General features: G+C 26.3%; 1 protein-coding gene across 1 annotated transcript in view; it reads left to right on the top strand.

Moving 5' to 3' along the window:
• Positions 1–10,000, top strand: part of LOC119589597 (calcium and integrin-binding family member 3-like) — a 38,154-nt gene that overhangs the window by 23,296 nt on the left and 4,858 nt on the right. The window lies entirely within an intron of this gene.

Raw genomic sequence — 10,000 nt, 5'->3', positions numbered from 1 at the left:
CAGAAAGTTCAAGCCAATTTATGCAAAGTGAATAGTTGAAGTATTAAATAATAAGTTTAAACCGATGTCTTACCCCGTTTTTTCCTTTAAAAAAAAGAATGAAAAAAAGACCCTAAAAAATTAAAGGTATTAAAAGGTTTTGTAATTCATAAATAAAACTAAAAATATTATGGCAAAAAACTATAGATAAATATAAATAAGAAAAATATCAAAATCAAATTTTTAATCACATTTTTTGAATTGAACATAATTAATGTTGAACCCTTACCGACAAACATGTTCATAAGATTCGTGGGAAAATTAAAAGAAGATTTAATATTTTGTAAAAACACATCTGGGGCAAAAAAAAGGGCAAAGGGGAAAAAATAATCAAAAAAGGTGTTCCCAAAATCTGATACGTATAATGAAATTGGGCAAATTTGTGCAACGTCCTTGCGATACGATATTTAACATTTTTTAAAAAAAGTCAGCATTAGTATATGCAAAATTTAGATAATTTTGTTAATGAAATTATACAATAAAGGGTAAATCAAAAAAAATATTTATAACTCCCACGCACACTCACATACAACCACAAACATTATATATTATATTATATAATATTATAATTATTTTATATAAAATATATATATATATTATTAAGAGAAGAGAGAGAGAGAGAAGAGAGAGGGAGAGAGAGAGAGAGAGGGAAGAAGAGAAGAGAAGAGAGAGAGAGAGAGGAGAAAAGAGAGATATTGTGTGTGATGTTGTGTGTTGATATTTAAAATTTTATATATATTATATATTATTTATTTATATATTTTTATTATATTTCACATATTATATATTTTATATATATATATATAATATATTATTTATATTTAATTGTGTGTGTGTGGTGTGTGTGTGTGTGTGTGTGTTTATGTGTGTGTGTGTGTGTGTGTGTGTGGTGGTGTGTTTTGTGGTGTGTGGGTTTTTAGTGGTTTTTGTGTGGTGTGTGTGTGTGTGTTGTGTGTTGTGTGTGTGTGTGACTTTTTTATTTTTTATATATTTATTATATAATTTTTTTTAATTATTATATAATCTGGTGTGTGTGTGTCCGCCACGGCGCACAACACCACACACACAACACACACACACCACACACCCTTACACCACCACACCACATCCCCCAAAACACCACACCACACACACACACACACACACACACACACACACCACCACCCACACACACACACACACCCCCACCACACACAAACAAACCCCACACACAACATACATAACACACACCCCCCACACACACACCCCACACACACATATTTATTAGACAAAAAAAGATAATAGATAGAAAAAAAAAAAAAAAAAAATTTTTAATTTTTTTTTTTTTTTAAAGGGAGGGTTTATGCTTGAGCCGCCTGGGGCAAGCATGATACTTAATAATACAATGGGGAAAAAACCCCCCATACAAAAAAAAGAGCTACGTTTCGAATCCACCTGGACCGAGGGTGGAATTCAGGTAATTTTGAAAATGTAGTCTCACTTTTTAAAAAATGTTTTTTTTGTATTGTGGGTTTTTTTTTACAGTATGTATTTCTAATACATAGATAATGCAATTTTGTTATATATTAAATATTAATATATATATATAAATTAATATTAAAATATATTTAATTGTATATATATATTATATATATATATAAATATATATATATTTTATATAATTTTTAAAATATATAATTTCATATAAAATATATATTTTATTATATATAAAAATTTTTTGTTGTGTTTTGGTGTGTGTGTGTGTGTGGTGTGTGTTGTGGTGTGTTGTGTGTTGTATTATAAAATTATATATATATATTTTAATTTTATATTTATATATATATATAATAATTGTACGTTGTATTATAATACAGCACCACAAAACACACTCACCACAACACTAGTATTAAAATTTTTTACATATAAGGGGATAAATTTTATAGATAAAAGATAGATAGATAGATGATGTAGATAATAGTGATATAATTAGATATAGATATAGATAAGAATAATATGTGTGGGTGTGTGGTCTGTGTGGTGGTGGTGTGGTGTGTTGTGTGTGTGTGTTTTGTGTGGTGTTTTGGGGGTGTGTGTGTGTGGTGGTGTGTTGTGTGTGTTGTGTTTGTGTGTGTGTGTGTGTGGTGTTGTGTGTGTGTGTGTGTGTGTGTGTGTGTTGTGGGGTGGGTGGTGGGTCTGTGTGTATTATTATATATATATAATTATATAATATATTATTATATATTTTTATAATATATTATTAATAAATTATGTTTATAAAAATATTATAAATACTTTTAAAATTTTTATATATATTTTTAAAATTTATATATATTATTTTATATATATAAAATATATATAAATTATAAATATATATATATATATAATATATTATATATATATATATATATATATATTATATATGTGGGAAAGTTTATAATTTATTTTATAATATTTAAAATAAAAAAAAATTATATTTATTTTTATTTTTATTTTTATTTATATTTTATTTTTTATATATATATATAAAATTATATATATATTTTTAAAATAATTAAAAATAACAAATTTTTATACAATATATTAATTTTATTTTTTTTTATTATATATATATTTTATTTAATATATAATTATATATATCATTATTATCACTTATTATAATTTATATTATATTTATTATATTATAATATAATTAAAAAATTTTTTTTTTTTTTGTTTTTTTTTTTTTTTTATTAAATTTTTTTTTATTTTTTATAAATATATTTTATTTTTCTTTTTATTTTCTGTTTTTTTACCCCACCCCACACCCCCCCCAGTTAGAAAAATACTAATAGGAAGATATAGATGATCTTAGCAGATAGATATATACATAGATAATGACAGTAAAAAAATAGATGATAGTGTGTGGGGTTGTCCGTCTGGTGTGTGTGTGGGTGTATACATCATTTATCTACCCTATTTATCTACTGTGTAATTATATATATATATATATATATATAAAATATATATATATATATATAGAAGTAAAATAATAGATAGATAAGATAGTATAGATAATAAATAAGATTTGTGTGGTGTGTGTGGGGTTGGTGTGGGGTTTTGTGTGTGTGTGTGTGTGTGTGTGTGGGTGGTGTGTGTTTGTGTGTGTATGTGTGTGGGGTGTGTGTGTGTGTTTGTGGTGTGTGTGTGTTGTGTTGTGGTTGTGGGGTGTGGTGTGTTGTGTGTGTGTGTGTGTGGTGGGGGTGTGTGTGTGTGTGTGTGTGTGTGTGTGTGTGTATTTTTTTTTTTTATGTGTTTTCTTTTGTGTGTGTGTGTGTATCTGTGAATATATGTTTGTGTGTACGTATGTGTCTGTGTCATGTATGTACATGAAATCAATATGTATGTTATCGATATAAGCGGACACTGATAAAACCATTCTAATCATTATTGGTTTTTTTAAAAATGACATGGAAAAACCAGGACATGAGATAGGTCACTAATTAAGATAAAAAAAGTTTCCCATACAACCAACAGTAAAAAACTTTACTTAACTAAAAGAAAAACGGAAAAAAATTTTTTGATCAAAAAAGCGGAGACTCTCTATCTGCCAGGTAAAGGAAGCGAAACCCGATGGTTGCCAGGGTAACCTGAAAACAATGTGGCCGCCGGGGTCAAAGTGTAAAATTCATATTTTTGGGTTAAGGGTTATTCTTTGATTCGATCTGGCAGCTGCTAGATGTGACTAAGGGGGAGGTGCCGTCCCTTTTATTCTTTTATGCCTCCATCTTTCTTCTTCATAATTGTGAAAAAACTCCTATCGTTTGCATTACAGCCAGCAAAGAAAAAGGCCACATTATGGTTCCTTTTCTACTGAGGTTGTGCGTCATTATGTGGTTATACATATATATTATATATGTAATATATAAATATAATATGATCTCTATAATATATACATATATATATCTATATATATATATATATATGATTTAGATATACATATTATATATATTATATATATATATATATATATATATATATATATATATGAATAGATATAGAATAAGTTAGACGATAGAATAAATATATAGTATAAATAAGATGTATACAGCACACACAACACCCGACGGACAACACACCACATCTACTGGATCTATTTTATCTATCGTCCTATCTATCTGTTGGGTAATTATCTATCTGCCTATGTAATCTACCTATATATCTTCCCTATCATGTTTTTATCTATCCTATATCTGTGGTGTGTGGGTGTGGTGGTGTTAACTACATGGTATGCCTTATATGCTATATATATATATTATATAATATTATATATATCTATTATAAATATATATATATATAATATTAATGTATATATGATATAATATATATATGTATAATATATATAATATGTATAATATATATAATAATATATATATGTGCTATTGTATATTATATAATATATTAATAATATTAATATATATCTATATTAATTATATATATATGTATATATAGATCGACTATATAATATTCATCTAATAATATATTGATATATATATATATATATTGTGTATATTATATACATTATCTCTACATATATTATCTATATTTATATATATATAATATATATATATATATACTAAGTATACATATATATATAAAGTATATCTAATCTATAATATGTCATATCGTATATCTTATATACATGATATATATTCTTATACATAAATATCTAATTATCTATACAATATATAATGTATTTAATATCTATTATAATACATATTTAGATATTATATCATATCTATATATATATCTCTCTTACTAATATACATATCTCTATCTATCTATATATTAGTATAATGGCCCTCATTGCTTGTTGTCTTTATCTCTATTTCTAGATCTAATCACTCTATCTATGCTCTATATATCATATATCTCTCATAGAACTCACACCCACACACACACACCCCCCACCACACATTGCAACCCACACACACACCACCACCCCCCCATCCCTCCACAACAAACACCCACACAACCCCACACCCCCACACCACCCAACCCCACCCCCCCCCACACACACCACACCCAGCCACACACACCACACACCCAAACACTATTCTATATATATATATTATAATATATATATATATATATATATTATATATTATATCTATGGTGTGTGTTGTGTGTGTGTGTGTGTGTGTTTGGTGTGTGTTGTGTGTGTGTGTGTGTTGTGTGTGTGGTGTGTGTGTCTGTATCTATTATATATTATATACTAATATTAAAGCTGTCAATATCTATATATATCTATATATCTATGATATATATATATATAATATATATATACAATTTTTTAACATTCCAAAAAATAGTTAAAAAAAAAAAAAAAAAAAAAAATTTTTAAAAACACAAAAAAAAAACAAAAATTTTTTTTTAACATTTAAAAAAAAATAAATATGTTTTTGAAATTATTTAAAAAAAATTTTTAAACAAATTTTAATTAAAAAATTGTTTTAAGGTAAGACTCCCCTAAATAAATAAAGTCAAAATTTTTAAAAATTTTTAAAAAAAGTATTTAAAAAAAAAACGAATCTGTTTTCAAAAATAACAAAAAAATTACATTTTTCATTTTAAAAATAAAAACAAAAATTTATTTAAATTTGAGGTTAAATATTAAAAAAAAAAAAAATATACTTTAATTTGAAAATAATTTTTTTTTTTTTATTTTTTTATAGTTTTTTTTTTTTAAGAACATTTTTTAAAATATTTTTAAATAAAAATTTAAATTAAAAAAAATTTTTTTTAAAAAATTTTTTTTAAAAACAAAAAAATTTTTTTTTTAAAAAAATTAAACAAACAAATTTTAAATAAAAGTTTTAAAAATACATTTTTAAATAACAAATAAAAACAAAATTAAACAAAAAAAATTTTCATTAAAAATTATTGACAAAAAAAAAAACAAATCTATTAAAAAAAAAAAAAAAAAAAAAAATAGGTTAAAAAAGAGAAAAAAAAATTAAAAAATTTTAAAAAAAAATTTTAAAGTAAAAAAATTACATTTTTTAAACGTTTTATCCATTACAAAACTTGAAAAAAAGAAAAAAAAAAAATGTCAAACACATAAAACTTTTTTTAAATATTAAAAAAAAAATTTTTTTAAATTAAAATTTTTAAAGATGACTTTTTATTTTTTTTTAAAAAAAAAAAAATTTAATTTTTATTTTTTCCAACAAGAATTAAAAATTAAAACCAATTGTTTTTTTTTAAATAAAACAAAAACAAACAAAAAAACCAATTTACACATTTAAAATAATATTTCACATTTTTTACACTTAAAAAAAAAAAAAAACCGCCAATTGTAAACAGTTTTCGAATACATTCTGTTTTATCATTGTTACAGAAAAAAAAACAACCACAAAAACCATTTTTCTTTTTTCTTTTTAAAATAAATAAATATAAAAACCACCACCACACATAAAATTTTTTTTTCTAATTTAAAATCGTCTTTTAAAGCCTTAGCCACTTTTTACAACCACAAAACAACGAACACAAAAAAAAAAAAACACCACTTTACAAAAAATTTTAAATTTTTTTTTTTTATTTTTTTTAAATTTTAAAAAAAAAATTTTTTTTCTTGTTTCTTTAAAATACTTCTTTTTAATTTCTCCTTTCCCTACCAAAAAAACACTTGAACACTACACTTAAACAAATTAAACCCACTTTTTACCAAATTTTTACAAAACACCCTTACAAACACATTTTAAACGACACAAAGCTAACCTCAACCTCTTTTTAACCCTCACAATCAATGCTGCTTCTCATCACTCTTCACCAACAAAACCCCACAAAAATTAATTTTCCAAACAAAAAATTAAAAACCCCCCACTTTTAACAACAACAAAAAAAAAAAACACCACCGTTTAAAAACACACCAACATTTTACCACCCTTTACAAACAACAAACAAACTGCAACCAAAAAAATCCTTCATTTTTTTTACCCTTTACACAACCCCACACCCCCCCAGCTCACTATAACTTCCTCCCAACTAATTTTAAACAAAGGTTTTTTTTACCTTCCACACCAATAACCACACGGGGCTCTTACACAATTTTTTTTTTTTTTTTCCCACCCACAAATTGAACGGAAAAAAAAAAAAGAGATTTTTTTTCGATTTTACCAAAACAAAAAAACTTCTTTAAAAAAAACAAAAACAATAAAAACAAAAACACTTCTCCCGTTCGACGCCATAAACACAACAAAAACAAAAGCAAAAACTCAAACACAAAACAAAAATTAAAAAAAAAAAATTTTAAAAAAAAAAAAACATTTAAAATTAAAATTAAAAAAGCTTTTCAAAAAAAAAAAAATATTTTTAAAAAAAAAATTTCATTAAACCAATACATTTAAAAAAAAATTTTACAAAAACATAAGTCGTATTTCCCTTTACAACCGCCTCTCCTTCTCGCTTCTATGTTTTCAAACCTTTTTTTCTCCTTTTATTTCCCACCAACACCAAAACCCCCCCCCCCCCCTTTCAAACACACAACCCCCTTGCTTTTTTCGTCACCACCCTCCTTTTCGTTCCCCCTTTCACTTTTTTTTTTACCCCCCCAACACCCCCAATACCCCTTTAACTCCCCCACCTTTTTCCTTCCTTCCCCCATTTTTTTCCCTTTTTTCCGCACCCCCACTTTTTCTGTGCCTCCTCCTCTCTCTCTCTCTTCCTCTCTTCTCTCTCTCTTCTCCTATCTCTCTCTTCTCTGTCTCTCCTGCTCTCTATGTACCCTCCACCTCCTTCACCCACCCCCACCCCCCCCCCCCCCCCCACCCCTCCGCCCCCCACGCCCCCCACACACATATATATGATATTATATATCTATATATATATATATATATTAGATATATTATATATATTATATATATATGTGTAGTGTGTGTGTGTGTGTGGTGTGTGTGTGGTTGTGTGTGTGGTGTGGTGTGTGGTGTGTGTGTGTGTGTTGTGTGTGTGTGTGTGTGTTTGTGTGATTGCTGTCTGTGTGTGTGTGTGTGTGTGTGTGTGTGGTGTGTGGTGTGTGTGTTTGTGGTGTGTTGTAATTATAATATAGATATGATATTATATATAATAGATTATTTAATATAATAGATATATCAATACACAATATATATGTAGACAAGATATTATGATATATATATATAATATATTATATATAATATATATATAAATATATATTATATATATATATATAAAAGATGTAATTTTCTATTATTATAAATACATTATATATATGTAAATATAATATTATATATATTATAAATGTAAAATTTAATATATAATTGTATATATTTATATATATATCTATACATATAATATATATATATATATATTATGATATAGTAATAATATTATATATATATAATATATATATATATTATCTATACATATATTATATATACATAATATATATATATATATTATAATATCATATATATATTATATATATAATATATATACATATATAGATATATATATATATATATATTATATAATATGTGATATATATATATATATATATATATATATTATATATTTTATATATCTCTATATAGATATATGAAGCTTAGACATCATGTATTTATAACCACACCACACACACGGTATATAGATAAGATACATAATACGGAAATATATAGGTAGATACATAGGCCAGAGATAGTATAATACACGGATAGTAGACGTATAGATAAATAGTAGATATATGGTGGTGTGTGTCCGGTCCTGTGTGTGTGTGTGTGTATACTCTATTTAATCTATCTTCTTTATCTATCTGTCTACTATCTATCTATCAATATATCTTACATAGCTGTATATGTGTATATATATTTTAATTTATATATCTAAATAACTACATACATATAATATTAATATATATATTCTATATATATATAATAGATATATATATATAATATATATATATATATTATATAGATATATATATATAGTGTCTATATCTCCACTCTATATATATATCTATATATATAGTCTAATTATATATAATATATATATATCTCTATGTAGATATATACATATATATACGATATCATAATACCATAATGAACGCAACAACCTCATAGAAAGGAAGCATAATGTAGCTCTTTCTTTGCTGGCTGTAAGTGCAACGATATGGTATGTTTTTTCACAATTATGAAGAAAAAGATGAGTCATAAGACAGGCAATCAAGGAGCTACTCGTTATACACCGTCGCCCTCTAGTCACACTCTATAGCAGCTTCCATACAATCGACATCGCAGAATAACCCCCTTTATACCCAAATGTGAATCCTTTGTACACGTTCCTGACCCCGCGGCGGCCACATTGTTTTACAGGTTACCATGAGCAACATCGTTTTACGCTTGTTTCTGTTTTCACAGGCCAGTATAGAGAGTCTCCCTGCTTTATGATCATTAATTTCTTCCGTTTATCTTGACGCCTATATCGGCTTTGATACATCCGGTCTGGCTATTGCGTGCTACTCGTTGTGAATCGCTTGGCGGCTTTGTGTAAATTGCGACACAATTGAGCTCTGGGGCTTCGATTTGTCATACTTAAAGATTAGTTGACTGCTAAATTCTCAGTGTCCCCTTGTGTTTGAAGTCTCATGTCATTTTGAATAAACCATATGATTAGAGATTAGGTCGGATCAGTGTCCGCTTATATCGATAACATACATATTGATTTCATGTACATACATGACACAGACACATACGTACACACAAACATATATTCACAGATATACACACACACACAAAGAGAAACACATAAACATAAACATTACACACACACACACACACACACACACCTACACACACACACACACACCACAACAACCACCACACCACACCACACAACACACAACCACACACACACACACACCACACAACACACACAAAACACACCACACACAGACACACACAAACCACAACACACACACACACACACACCCACC

Source organism: Penaeus monodon, chromosome 26 (genome assembly GCF_015228065.2).
Source record: "Penaeus monodon isolate SGIC_2016 chromosome 26, NSTDA_Pmon_1, whole genome shotgun sequence".
Lineage (NCBI taxonomy): Eukaryota > Metazoa > Arthropoda > Malacostraca > Decapoda > Penaeidae > Penaeus > Penaeus monodon.
Note: the sequence above shows the minus strand (reverse complement) of the source record. Positions and strands in the feature narration are given on the sequence as shown.